The sequence below is a fragment of the Schistocerca gregaria genome, unplaced genomic scaffold (assembly GCF_023897955.1).
Source record: "Schistocerca gregaria isolate iqSchGreg1 unplaced genomic scaffold, iqSchGreg1.2 ptg000045l, whole genome shotgun sequence".
Taxonomy (NCBI): Eukaryota; Metazoa; Arthropoda; class Insecta; order Orthoptera; family Acrididae; genus Schistocerca; species Schistocerca gregaria.
Window position 1 is genome coordinate 152,501 of NW_026061703.1, and position 14,815 is coordinate 167,315.

The following is a 14,815-nucleotide window of genomic DNA, read 5'->3' on the forward strand; positions in this document are numbered from 1 at the left end:
ACCTAACTGTGGCTGTACCAGATTATCGCTTAACCTAACTGTGGCTGTACCAGATTATCGCTTAACCTAACTGTGGCTGTACCAGATTATCGCTTAACCTAACTGTGGCTGTACCAGATTATCGCTTAACCTAACTGTGGCTGTACCAGATTATCGCTTAACCTAACTGTGGCTGTACCAGATTATCGCTTAACCTAACTCAATTTGTCCCTTAACCTAACTCAATTTGTCCCTTAACCTAACTCAATTTGTCCCTTAACCTAACTCAATTTGTCCCTTAACCTAACTCAGTTTGTCCCTTAACCTAACTCAGTTTGTCCCTTAACCTAACTCAGTTTGTCCCTTAACCTAACTCAATTTGTCCCTTAACCTAACTCAATTTGTCCCTTAACCTAACTCAATTTGTCCCTTAACCTAACTCAAGTTGTCCCTTAACCTAACTCAAGTTGTCCCTTAACCTAACTCAAGTTGTCCCTTAACCTAACTCAAGTTGTCCCTTAACCTAACTCAAGTTGTCCCTTAACCTAACTCACGTTGTCCCTTAACCTAACCCACGTTGTCCCTTAACCTAACCCACGTTGTCCCTTAACCTAACCCACGTTGTCCCTTAACCTAACCCACGTTGTCCCTTAACCTAACCCACGTTGTCCCTTAACCTAACCCACGTTGTCCCTTAACCTAACCCACGTTGTCCCTTAACCTAACCCACGTTGTCCCTTAACCTAACCCACGTTGTCCCTTAACCTAACCCACGTTGTCCCTTAACCTAACCCACGTTGTCCCTTAACCTAACCCACGTTGTCCCTTAACCTAACCCACGTTGTCCCTTTGCCTAACATAGTTCACTGCTCGGAATCTCTGGTGTCGTTGTTATCCTCATGTAGATGTCTTGCGAGTGTTGCTTACTTTCCACATATTCCCGCTATCCACTGTCAATTGTACTGCAATAGGACTATATCGCCCCCCCCCTCTGTCCCCCTCTTTGTGTCTCTGTCCTCTCAAGCTGGTCGGTCTGGCGTTTGAGTGTTAAATGAGCCTCGCAGCTGTTCAGTTGCATTCAGATGTCGACGCCCTCAGTGTACGTCGTGGTATGGTCTGTGTCCATTGTCCGCTGATGTCGTACGCGTAACCCACACGCTGTACCGATCATCGGTCGTTACGTACAGAGTGAAGTAGTGTGATACGTGTGACCGTACGCTGGCTGTGCCCAACGGTGTCGAATCTCAATTTCCATATGTTGTGCTCGATGCTACTTGTCTCGTCTCCCAATAACAGCTAGGTTGCACTGTGGTACGCCGTAGAGGCGTGTGGGAGGAACGTACGAACGCATTGTATGTCACCCTGGGTCGCTGGGTGTGGTGGTGCGGTGAGTCAGGTCAGGTCAGGTCAGCGTGAGCCGTCTGATGTAGTGACGCGTGTATTCCGACTTTGTCGTATTGCCTCACACAAAGTGCTACCCTGGTGGACCGCGTTCCATATCTGGGACATGCCGCAGATGCCGGTTGACAGTGGATCGCGGAAGGGACATCGCATACGTGCGCGGGCCACCTTCCACGTGTTCTCTTCTGCACATGTCGCAGTGTGTATGTGGTCTGATGTAGCGTGTCGTGACACATGACATCCTGGCATGCAAGAATTGTTGAATTCGCAAATGTAGGTGGACATCTACGTTTACTGCCCAAGATACGCAAATGAACTGGAAATCCGTTGTTGAGCGGTTGTTCACGCTGGAGGTGAATCTGTGATGGCGACGATCGGTACAGCTATTAACCGGTTGTTTCAGCGGTACCCGCCACATCCACACACGTGACTAGGCCCATGTGGGTATGAAGCGATACGCGGCGGTGGCTTGGTGGGACTGTTCCCGGCCAGTGAAGGGGGGCCGCCCGGCGTGTTGGCCGCGCGCTGCGTGGGCGCACGCGCAACAGCCGGCTGGTGGGGGGCGCCGAGTGGCAGGAGCGCCAGCAGACGGGCCCGGCAGGCGGCGCAGCTACGCTGCGGCGCACCCTGCACGCGGCGCCTGGTGGCCAAAGTTGGTTCAGCCGAGCCCGGTGCGAAGCGCGGTGGACATCTGCAGTGTGCTGGTCTGATTGAGGACTGTGTGCGTTGAGGATGCGCCGCCGCCTGGCACTCGGCGCCGCGACGCCGTCTGCTGCTCGGTCGCCCCAGCGGTTCTCGCAGGTGGTTTGTATCGCAGTTGTGCGGACGTGTTGGCGCGTGCGCTGTGCTGGGAGAGTTCGCTTCTGCACCCAAGTGGGGCTTTGCCCTTGTGTGGCGCTGGCGTTGGAGCTGCCGGTCACCATAGGTGGCGCGTGTTGTCTCCCGCCGGCAATGCCACGACAGCACGCTCCCGGGCCTCTGTCGGCAGCGGCAAGCTCAGTTGGGAGCAAGGGTGTTCGCACTAAAACCGTCTACTCGCCTAACTCCGGGCGATTGCGCCTCTCTCGAAACCAACCAAGTACCTAGGACGGCGCTGCGCGCCGCCGGGACCTGAGAGGGTTTCGAGGTGTATCGTGCAGGGGAGCTCGGCCTCCTCCTGTTTGCAGAATAATTGAGCGGACGCTTGCGTGTTCGCGCGGGCCCCCGGGACACACTCCCGGGCGGCCGGCTGCTCAGCTCTAGTTGACGCAGCTCCCTGGTTGATCCTGCCAGTAGTCATATGCTTGTCTCAAAGATTAAGCCATGCATGTCTCAGTACAAGCCGCATTAAGGTGAAACCGCGAATGGCTCATTAAATCAGTTATGGTTCCTTAGATCGTACCCACGTTACTTGGATAACTGTGGTAATTCTAGAGCTAATACATGCAAACAGAGTCCCGACCAGAGATGGAAGGGACGCTTTTATTAGATCAAAACCAATCGGATTGGCTTGTCTGGTCCGTTTGCCTTGGTGACTCTGAATAACTTTGGGCTGATCGCACGGTCCTCGTACCGGCGACGCATCTTTCAAATGTCTGCCTTATCAACTGTCGATGGTAGGTTCTGCGCCTACCATGGTTGTAACGGGTAACGGGGAATCAGGGTTCGATTCCGGAGAGGGAGCCTGAGAAACGGCTACCACATCCAAGGAAGGCAGCAGGCGCGCAAATTACCCACTCCCGGCACGGGGAGGTAGTGACGAAAAATAACGATACGGGACTCATCCGAGGCCCCGTAATCGGAATGAGTACACTTTAAATCCTTTAACGAGTATCTATTGGAGGGCAAGTCTGGTGCCAGCAGCCGCGGTAATTCCAGCTCCAATAGCGTATATTAAAGTTGTTGCGGTTAAAAAGCTCGTAGTTGGATTTGTGTCCCACGCTGTTGGTTCACCGCCCGTCGGTGTTTAACTGGCATGTATCGTGGGACGTCCTGCCGGTGGGGCGAGCCGAAGGGGTGCTTTCGCGTCCCGAGGCGGACCCCGTTTAAATCCTACCAGGGTGCTCTTTGTTGAGTGTCTCGGTGGGCCGGCACTTTTACTTTGAACAAATTAGAGTGCTTAAAGCAGGCAAGCCCGCCTGAATACTGTGTGCATGGAATAATGGAATAGGACCTCGGTTCTATTTTGTTGGTTTTCGGAACCCGAGGTAATGATTAATAGGGACAGGCGGGGGCATTCGTATTGCGACGTTAGAGGTGAAATTCTTGGATCGTCGCAAGACGAACAGAAGCGAAAGCATTTGCCAAGTATGTTTTCATTAATCAAGAACGAAAGTTAGAGGTTCGAAGGCGATCAGATACCGCCCTAGTTCTAACCATAAACGATGCCAGCCAGCGATCCGCCGCAGTTCCTCCGATGACTCGGCGGGCAGCCTCCGGGAAACCAAAGCTTTTGGGTTCCGGGGGAAGTATGGTTGCAAAGCTGAAACTTAAAGGAATTGACGGAAGGGCACCACCAGGAGTGGAGCCTGCGGCTTAATTTGACTCAACACGGGAAACCTCACCAGGCCCGGACACCGGAAGGATTGACAGATTGATAGCTCTTTCTTGATTCGGTGGGTGGTGGTGCATGGCCGTTCTTAGTTGGTGGAGCGATTTGTCTGGTTAATTCCGATAACGAACGAGACTCTAGCCTGCTAACTAGTCGCGTGACATCCTTCGTGCTGTCAGCGATTACTTTTCTTCTTAGAGGGACAGGCGGCTTCTAGCCGCACGAGATTGAGCAATAACAGGTCTGTGATGCCCTTAGATGTTCTGGGCCGCACGCGCGCTACACTGAAGGAATCAGCGTGTCTTCCTAGGCCGAAAGGTCGGGGTAACCCGCTGAACCTCCTTCGTGCTAGGGATTGGGGCTTGCAATTGTTCCCCATGAACGAGGAATTCCCAGTAAGCGCGAGTCATAAGCTCGCGTTGATTACGTCCCTGCCCTTTGTACACACCGCCCGTCGCTACTACCGATTGAATGATTTAGTGAGGTCTTCGGACTGGTACGCGGCATCGACTCTGTCGTTGCCGATGCTACCGGAAAGATGACCAAACTTGATCATTTAGAGGAAGTAAAAGTCGTAACAAGGTTTCCGTAGGTGAACCTGCGGAAGGATCATTACCGACTAGACTGCATGTCTTTCGATGTGCGTGTAGTGTCGCGCAACACGCTACCTGTACGGCAGTGGCCGTGCGCCGCGTGCGGAACCACGCGTGCCTCTCAAAACTAGCGGAAGTGTTGTTGTTGTTGTGTGGTACGAGCGCTGAAGCTCTGGAGCGGCTGGCCTGCGGTACCTGGCGCCTGGCGCCGGTTTTGAATGACGTTCGCCCGAGTGCCTGTCCGCCCCGGTGTGGAGCCGTACGACGCCCATCGGCTGTGAGGCCGTTGGACACAAAAAAATAGTGGAACAGGGGCCGTCAGACGCCTCAGTCCCGCAAATGCTACTGTCTCGAAAGAGACAGTGGGAGACTGAAAAGGAAAAGATCACCCAGGACGGTGGATCACTCGGCTCGTGGGTCGATGAAGAACGCAGCAAATTGCGCGTCGACATGTGAACTGCAGGACACATGAACATCGACGTTTCGAACGCACATTGCGGTCCATGGATTCCGTTCCCGGGCCACGTCTGGCTGAGGGTCGGCTACGTATACTGAAGCGCGCGGCGTTTGTCCCGCTTCGGAGACGTGGGAGTGTCGTGGTCGCCTGTGTGGCCGGCCGCGTCTCCTCAAACGTGCGATGCGCGCCCGTCGCCTGGCGGTTCGCATACCGGTACTTTCTCGGTAGCGTGCACAGCCGGCTGGCGGTGTGGCGTGCGACACCTCGTACAACGACCTCAGAGCAGGCGAGACTACCCGCTGAATTTAAGCATATTACTAAGCGGAGGAAAAGAAACTAACAAGGATTCCCCCAGTAGCGGCGAGCGAACAGGGAAGAGTCCAGCACCGAACCCCGCAGGCTGCCGCCTGTCGTGGCATGTGGTGTTTGGGAGGGTCCACTACCCCGACGCCTCGCGCCGAGCCCAAGTCCAACTTGAATGAGGCCACGGCCCGTAGAGGGTGCCAGGCCCGTAGCGGCCGGTGCGAGCGTCGGCGGGACCTCTCCTTCGAGTCGGGTTGCTTGAGAGTGCAGCTCCAAGTGGGTGGTAAACTCCATCTGAGACTAAATATGACCACGAGACCGATAGCGAACAAGTACCGTGAGGGAAAGTTGAAAAGAACTTTGAAGAGAGAGTTCAAAAGTACGTGAAACTGTTCTGGGGTAAACGTGAGAAGTCCGAAAGGTCGAACGGGTGAGATTCACGCCCATCCGGCCACTGGCCCCCGCCCTCGGCAGATGGGGCCGGCCGCCCGCGCGGAGCAATCCGCGGCGGGGTCGTGTCCGGTTGCCTTTCCACTCGCCGCGGGGTGGGGCCGTTCCGGTGTGCGGTGGGCCGCACTTCTCCCCTAGTAGGACGTCGCGACCCGCTGGGTGCCGGCCTACGGCCCGGGTGCGCAGCCTGTCCTTCCGCGGGCCTCGGTTCGCGTCTGTTGGGCAGAGCCCCGGTGTCCTGGCTGGCTGCTCGGCGGTATATCTGGAGGAGTCGATTCGCCCCTTTGGGCGCTCGGGCTCCCGGCAAGCGCGCGCGGTTCTTCCCGGATGACGGACCTACCTGGCCCGGCCCCGGACCCGCGCCGCTGTTGGCTCGGGATGCTCTCGGGCGGAATAATCGCTCCCGTCAGCGGCGCTTCAGCTTTGGACAATTTCACGACCCGTCTTGAAACACGGACCAAGGAGTCTAACATGTGCGCGAGTCATTGGGCTGTACGAAACCTAAAGGCGTAATGAAAGTGAAGGTCTCGCCTTGCACGGGCCGAGGGAGGATGGGGCTTCCCCGCCCTTCACGGGGCGGCGGCCTCCGCACTCCCGGGGCGTCTCGTCCTCATTGCGAGGTGAGGCGCACCTAGAGCGTACACGTTGGGACCCGAAAGATGGTGAACTATGCCTGGCCAGGACGAAGTCAGGGGAAACCCTGATGGAGGTCCGTAGCGATTCTGACGTGCAAATCGATCGTCGGAGCTGGGTATAGGGGCGAAAGACTAATCGAACCATCTAGTAGCTGGTTCCCTCCGAAGTTTCCCTCAGGATAGCTGGTGCTCGTACGAGTCTCATCCGGTAAAGCGAATGATTAGAGGCCTTGGGGCCGAAACGACCTCAACCTATTCTCAAACTTTAAATGGGTGAGATCTCCGGCTTGCTTGATATGCTGAAGCCGCGAGCAAACGACTCGGATCGGAGTGCCAAGTGGGCCACTTTTGGTAAGCAGAACTGGCGCTGTGGGATGAACCAAACGCCGAGTTAAGGCGCCCGAATCGACGCTCATGGGAAACCATGAAAGGCGTTGGTTGCTTAAGACAGCAGGACGGTGGCCATGGAAGTCGGAATCCGCTAAGGAGTGTGTAACAACTCACCTGCCGAAGCAACTAGCCCTGAAAATGGATGGCGCTGAAGCGTCGTGCCTATACTCGGCCGTCAGTCTGGCAGTCATGGCCGGTCCTCGCGGCCGGCCGCGAAGCCCTGACGAGTAGGAGGGTCGCGGCGGTGGGCGCAGAAGGGTCTGGGCGTGAGCCTGCCTGGAGCCGCCGTCGGTGCAGATCTTGGTGGTAGTAGCAAATACTCCAGCGAGGCCCTGGAGGGCTGACGCGGAGAAGGGTTTCGTGTGAACAGCCGTTGCACACGAGTCAGTCGATCCTAAGCCCTAGGAGAAATCCGATGTTGATGGGGGCCGTCATAGCATGATGCACTTTGTGCTGGCCCCCGTTGGGCGAAAGGGAATCCGGTTCCTATTCCGGAACCCGGCAGCGGAACCGATATAAGTCGGGCCCCTCTTTTAGAGATGCTCGTCGGGGTAACCCAAAAGGACCCGGAGACGCCGTCGGGAGATCGGGGAAGAGTTTTCTTTTCTGCATGAGCGTTCGAGTTCCCTGGAATCCTCTAGCAGGGAGATAGGGTTTGGAACGCGAAGAGCACCGCAGTTGCGGCGGTGTCCCGATCTTCCCCTCGGACCTTGAAAATCCGGGAGAGGGCCACGTGGAGGTGTCGCGCCGGTTTGTACCCATATCCGCAGCAGGTCTCCAAGGTGAAGAGCCTCTAGTCGATAGAATAATGTAGGTAAGGGAAGTCGGCAAATTGGATCCGTAACTTCGGGATAAGGATTGGCTCTGAGGATCGGGGCGTGTCGGGCTTGGTCGGGAAGTGGGTCAGCGCTAACGTGCCGGGCCTGGGCGAGGTGAGTGCCGTAGGGGTGCCGGTAAGTGCGGGCGTTTAGCGCGGGCGTGGTCTGCTCTCGCCGTTGGTTGGCCTCGTGCTGGCCGGCGGTGCAGGATGCGCGCGCCTGCGCGGCGTTCGCGCCCCGGTGCTTCAACCTGCGTGCAGGATCCGAGCTCGGTCCCGTGCCTTGGCCTCCCACGGATCTTCCTTGCTGCGAGGCCGCGTCCGCCTTAGCGTGCTCCTCCGGGGGCGCGCGGGTGCGCGGATTCTCTTCGGCCGCCATTCAACGATCAACTCAGAACTGGCACGGACTGGGGGAATCCGACTGTCTAATTAAAACAAAGCATTGCGATGGCCCTAGCGGGTGTTGACGCAATGTGATTTCTGCCCAGTGCTCTGAATGTCAACGTGAAGAAATTCAAGCAAGCGCGGGTAAACGGCGTGAGTTAACTATGACTTCTCTTAATATAGCCAAATGCCTCGTCATCTAATTAGTGACGCGCATGAATGGATTAACGAGATTCCCGCTGTCCCTCCGCGCGAGCGCACGCGCGCGTTTCGGCTCCCGCGTCTTCGTCGCGTTCATCCCGGAAAAGTGTCTTGATTCCGTGGAAAATCGGCACAGTGCTTTCGGGTATCATTCTACAACGCGTGTAAAAATTTCAAGGCCGTACGTTTCATACTTTCCGATTTATGGCAAGTTTAGTGAAAAGTGTCTTGTGCCGCGTGTGAATCGGGTTACCGCCGAGGTGGCCACTGCGCGCGCACTACTGGCCACGCGCTTTCGCCTCACACACTTTCGCGGATAGTGTGAAAATTTACGCTCCGATATCGGTGAAACTGTGAGCAAATCTGCGCCGATACATATCACGTCTCGTGCTCAAATTTTATCGTTCTACGTAAAATACTTCCCGTAATATTACCAGTTGTGTGAAATACGCGATGCTGTTCTGTGCGAGTGTTTTTTGTGCGTTTTCCCACGATATTTTCAGTGCGTAAGAGTGCTCCGATACCGATGAGAATTTGATCGTAGTTCTACAACAGTGCCACGATTATTCTACAGGAAGCAGATCTGCATTATATCACTGGTGATCAAGTTATAAGTACTTGTCTCCGGCCTACAAGTGCGGCAGCAATCTACACATCTTCCTCCAAATACAAGTGATTATAGTGCTTCATCTTAAATCAAAATACGCCATTGGAGTTGTGGAAAGTTCCTGAGATGCTGTGGAAGACATCATCACAGTAAGTGCAGCGGCATTTGCATAATAACGGGGTCCTTGACATTGTTTGAAAGCTGCCTGTCGGCGCCGCCTTACCGGCGAACCAGAGAGCAGAGGTGGAATACAGACCCACTTGTTGAGAGCACATGCGCTAGCAACCCGCTGAAGTAACTAAAATCCCAGACAGACAGTGTGAAAGAGCAGTCTTTCCTCAACCTATATGTATGCGCAAAATAATTTTAAGTCTTTTAGTTTAGGAAATCAAATAGCTTCTGCTGCAAAGTGCGCTGACTGGCACAAATAGGCGACGGCAAGCGCGTCTAAACTCAGTGACAATTTATCGGCTAACTGTTACACAAGTGAAAATCCCAGATAGACAGAGTGAAACAGCATTCATTCCTCAATCACTATGTATACGTAGAATAGTTGTAAGGTCTCTAGATTTTAAAATTTAATTAAATAGTTTCTGTGCAGAATAGGGCAGAGGGCAGGCGCGAGTTCAGCTTAGTCCCTTACGACAAATTAAGGTCAATGTAATTCTAATACAGTGGTAGGGTACACTCCTCTTGATCACCCCCAGCGTTTTTTTTTTCCGTGCATGCGACCGCGGCACGTCGATGTTATTCTAGGTCATTATTTCTCTTGGAGGTGTTATTATATGTACAATGTAACATAATCCAGTGATATTGTTGATATTAATTGATAATGTTCAGTGTTTAAAATAATTTTTAGACACAGACAATCTGAATCAAAATTGTTCTTGTTGTGGCCCGCGCTGTCCGAACATGCGATGTGCCAGGCGCGAAGCTAGTTTGAGCCCCTTGGCCACCCCCTGTGTTTACTGTCAAAAAGTAAATTGATGTTGTCGTGACGTGCGCTCTCCACCCATGTGATTGCGGCACTTATTTCTAAGGAATGTGACAAGATAAGGACAATGCAATCTAATACAGTGGTAGTGCACACATTCTTTAGTCATGCTCAGTGACTGAAAAATAATTTTAAATTGATAGTGTGAATAATGAAACCTTGTTATTCGCTACTGGCGCTGTCCGTAAATACGATTACAGTCGATGGGAGGCTACTATAGGCTCTACGCCTTCCAAATCTGAGAAGATATGAATAATATAACCTAACAAAGTGTTGGCGTAAACCTCCCTCAGCCGCGAACAGTGATTAAAATAATTTTTCAGTCTCATAGTGTCAATAGTTAAATTGTATTTGCTGTGGGGTGCGCGATCCGCAAATGCGGGTGGAGCTGGTGCGAAGTTAATTTACTGCCGTCCTTCTGCAAATTCTGGAAAGATATGGACAATTTAAACTAATACAGTGTTAATGTACACCATACTCCGCCACGAGTGTGAATTTCCGATTTGCTGGACCTGTGTTTTTGAAGCCGCGGCAGCGAGCGGACCCTACAGAGCGCAACAGACTGCCCCCGCCCACCACCCCGCGAGAGCGACCGCATTCCAGCGCCCGGCCGGCTCGGTCGCTGCAGGCAGGCAGCCGACGCGCTTGTCCCCAGCCCGCCCAGGTAGGCTCGTCCCCAGGCGGCCGGTGAGGACCAGAAACCAGCTCTGCAGCAGCACTACGCGCTGTGCTAAGCCACTCGCGACTAACGAACCGGCGGAGTGTTTCACGCGCAACTGTACAATAGCGGATTCTACAAGGACACACTTAATAACTCGAGAAAAGGCCACATGAAACACACAAGGTAACACCCAAAAACAAAACAAGAATGGGAACAAACAAAGAAATGTCGCCTACAATAACAGAGCCCAACAGAAACTCGCTGGCCCCCATGGAGAACGATACCTCCAAATCCCAGGAAGATCTGGAAAACATGGCAGCTATGAGGGAAGAAATAGTGGCGTTCCTTTTCAATGAAACAAACAAGATAAACAATGTCCAGAAAAAGTTTATTTTGGGAAAATTATCAGCATATGAGCAAATTGTGCGGAGATACGAAATGGAAATCTTGGAACTGAAAACGGAACTCAGGTGCACTAAAGCTGCCCAAGCTGCAAAAATACCAGTACAGGAAACATATGCTTCCAAGGCATCCACCAAAGTGATACCCACCAACAAAATTCAAGGCCCAAAACCTGAGCCCAAATTACTGGTTGTAAAGCCAGCAGAAGGAGCACAACAAGCAGCAAAAGATCTCGAGGAAACAGTAAAAAAAGTCATCTCGACATCGCTGAAAGATGTGAGGGTCACGAAATTTAAGACTACAAGGGACAAAAACGTAATACTAGAATTCCCAGACACCGAAGAAGCTAATAGACTGAAGGAGTGTGAAGAGCTTAGTCGTTCTGGGCTTACCATACAGGACCCCAAGAAAAGGAATCCCAGGGTAATTCTCTTTGATGTTCCAAGAGAAATGCAAGAAGAACAGCTGAAAACTGAGCTGTATGAAAGGAATCTGTCGAGAACAGGCCTCACACTTGAAGAGGTTGTGAGTGGAACACAGATCGCCTTCAAAACTGGACAAAAGAATCGAGAAGTGGTGAACCTAGTGCTGGAGGTGGCACCAAAAATATGGAACAGGCTGACTGACCAAGGACGAGTGTATGTCCACTGTACATCACACAGGGTGCAAAATTACACAAATATTAGCAGGTGCTATAAATGCCAGGGCTTTGGCCACACATCAACAAGATGCACAAGCGCTGAAACAATATGTGGACACTGTGCAGCACCTGGACACTCCTTCAAAGAATGCAGGCTTAAAGAACAACCACCACATTGCGCGAACTGCAAACGCAGGAAGAAAGACTGCAAACACTCAGTTCTGGACCAAAACTGCCCTGAATACAAAAGAGCAAAAGAAGCAATACAACGAATGACCGACTATGGGAAGTAAGAACAACGATGTGCCACCCTCAGACCATAGATCCTCAATGGACTTACAACTTCGCCCCTTAAAAATCCTTCAAATAAATGGACAAAGATCTAAAACAGTACCTGACCAACTAGTCATGAAAATGGAGGAAGAGGAGTTAGATGTACTATTGGTACAGGAACCGTACACACTAGACAACAAAATCAAAGGCTATCCACTGGGTTATCGAATGGTTTACAGCTCCAAACATGGAACACCAAAGGCAGCTATAATCATTCGTACTAAGAGCTTAAATGTACTTCAGCTAAACACGTTCACTGATACACATACATGTGTGGCAAGCATAAGTGGAGCCTTTGGAGAGCTGTACCTGGTGTGTGTGTACTGTCAGTATGGTGAACCTATTGACCGCTTCCTGAATAAACTTGAGGACATACTGCACAACTTAGCTGGAAAACCAGTAATTATAGGCCTAGATGCAAATGCGACATCTCCATTATGGTATGGTGATATGGCAGATGGGGATGGTAGGAAGATGGAAGACTTCATCTACCAGCATGGTCTTGTACTACTGAATGAGGAATCTCCATTAACAACTTTCAGTGGACCAAATGGAGAGAGTAACATAGACCTCACTATTTGTACAACGATTCTGGCTAGAACAATGACAAAATGGGAGGTACATGGGGGATGGACAACCAGCGATCACAGGGCCATAACATATGAAATTGCCCCACAATGTAGAAACAGAACAGCTAAAATGCAAGAAAAATACAACACACAATTTGCAAAATGGGCAATTTTTGATCGGTGCTTTGCAAAGGAAATAGAAAACCTGGAGAATATACAAGCAATGGACGTTAATGAGAAAGTCCGATGCCTTGAAGGGGCAGTACAAGCTAGCTGCAAAGAATCAATGAGGAAAAGAACCTGGCTACAGCACCCTATACCATGGTGGAACGAGACACTTAGACTACAGCGACAAAATACAGTGACAGCACGACGAACATTGCAAAATGCCCGCAGAAATGGAACTCCAGAAGAAATCGAAGCCGCTAAACAAGAGTACAACAGAAGACGCAACGATTACACAAAACAGATCACCATTGCTAAAGAGGATGCATGGAAGAAATGGGTATCTGACTGTGACAACAACAATCCCTGGGCAGCAACTCAAAAAATACTCCGACCAAAAACAGGTACAGAAAACGTCCTCAGCAACATAAAACTTCCAAACTAGACCCAAACAATGACGTGGAAGGACACAATACAGTATCTCCTGTGCTCTCTTCTGCCTGATGACAAACCAGAGGAGGATACAGATCATCAGGAAGAAGTTAAGGCGGGAAACACTAGGTACAACAATATAAAAAACGCACCAGAGTTTTCGAGAGAGGAAGTGGACACTGCCATCAAAGCATGTAAACCGAAGAAAGCTACAGGCCCTGATGGTATTGATGACCTAATAATCAAAAGAATATGGCGTACACATCCATCTCTCCTAATGGATATTTTCAACTCTTGCCTTCATGAACATACTGTACCTGAGTCATGGAAGGAAGGACTTGTGTGCATATTGCTCAAGTCCCATGAAAAGCCTAGAGATGAACCAAAATCATATCGTCCCATATGTCTTCTATCTATACTAGCGAAAGTACTTGAAAGACTAATGGTATGGCGCCTGGAGGAACAATACGAAGCCTCAGGTCTTAAAGCCCCAAACCAGTTCGGATTCAGGAAAGGTGCATCCACAGAGATGGCTATTAGGCAAGTGCTACACAATACTGTGTGTGAGGAGAAGTATGTCATGGCCATCTTTGTGGATATTGCTGGGGCGTTTGACAATTTATGGTGGCCAAGTGTCATGAGGAGGCTACGAGAAATAGGCTGCCCACTAAACATATACAGAATAATGGAAAACTATTTCACAAATAGGAAGGCCATAGTTCAAACAAGTGCTGGCACTATTGAAAAATTAGTCACAAAAGGGTGTCCACAAGGCTCCATCTGTGGTCCCTTTCTTTGGAATCTAGTTTTTGATGAAATAGTAGCGGAAAAAGAAGGGAACCAATGGAGCAAAGTAGCGTATGCAGATGACCTGGCCATTATCACTCGAGGCAACAGCCGCAAGCAACTTGAGGACCAGGCAACACTAGCCTTGAGAGAGATTGGGAACTGGGCCAAGACAAATAAACTGCAAATCTCCAAACCAAAGACTGTAGCAATGACATTAAAAGGACACTTTGATAGGGAGAGGCCACCACAAATAAAATTTGAAGGGCAGAACATTAAGTTTGTGACAGAATTCACATACCTGGGCGTTACACTTGATGAGAAGCTGTCGTTCACTCCACATGTGAAGAGAATCCAACAGAAGCTGGGTGCAATATCAGGTGCATTAATACGGGTCACCAGATCAGAGTGGGGTTTAAAACGACGATCATTGAAACTAATCTACAGTGGTCTCTGTTTGTCAATTTGTAAATATGGTGCTGCAGCTTGGGGGGAAAGAGCGAAGACTAAGTATATCCAAAGGATACTCTACTCAATCCAGAGACCATTCCTATTACAGATGACAAAAGCCTGCAGGACAATATCAAATGAAGCCCTACAGGTACTCTCTGGATGCTTCCCACTGGACCTTGAGGTAATAAGGGCAGCCCTATTGTACCACACCAAACATGGTATGGTTGGAAGTGTTGCAGGGTTTCCAGTACCCGGGCCGCAAACACCTCAAACAAGACCAGCAAAGACAATTGATTACATGCTGCAACAGGAATGGCAAGCAAGGTGGGAAGGCTCAGAGAAGGGGAGGGTCTTATATGAATGGACTCCAAATGTCTCACACTGGCGGACAGGCTGGCGAAAAACGGTGACACCATCATACTCACTCACCTGCCTGCTCACTGGACATGGCCTACGGAAGAAGCTGCATCAACTCACAATTGAAGCAGACCCAATGTGCACATGTGGAGAAGAGGAGGACACCGACCACATCCTCTATGTATGCACAAACTTCCAAGAACAGAGGCACAGACTCATAACAGCAGTGGGTGAAACAACCTTCCAGTCAAAACATCTGCTACTGGAAACCAGTGA

General features: G+C 51.2%; 2 non-coding genes and 1 pseudogene across 2 annotated transcripts; all 3 read left to right on the forward strand.

Moving 5' to 3' along the window:
* Positions 1-2,632: 2,632 nt before the first annotated feature.
* Positions 2,633-4,525, forward strand: LOC126301238 (small subunit ribosomal RNA). Its single transcript, XR_007553002.1, has one exon. It is a non-coding gene; the product is annotated as a small subunit ribosomal RNA (ribosomal RNA).
* A 364-nt stretch (positions 4,526-4,889) lies between these two features.
* LOC126301170 (5.8S ribosomal RNA) lies at positions 4,890-5,044 on the forward strand. Its single transcript, XR_007552954.1, has one exon. It is a non-coding gene; the product is annotated as a 5.8S ribosomal RNA (ribosomal RNA).
* A 188-nt stretch (positions 5,045-5,232) lies between these two features.
* Positions 5,233-8,210, forward strand: LOC126301202 (large subunit ribosomal RNA; annotated as a pseudogene).
* The last annotated feature ends 6,605 nt before the right edge of the window (positions 8,211-14,815 follow it).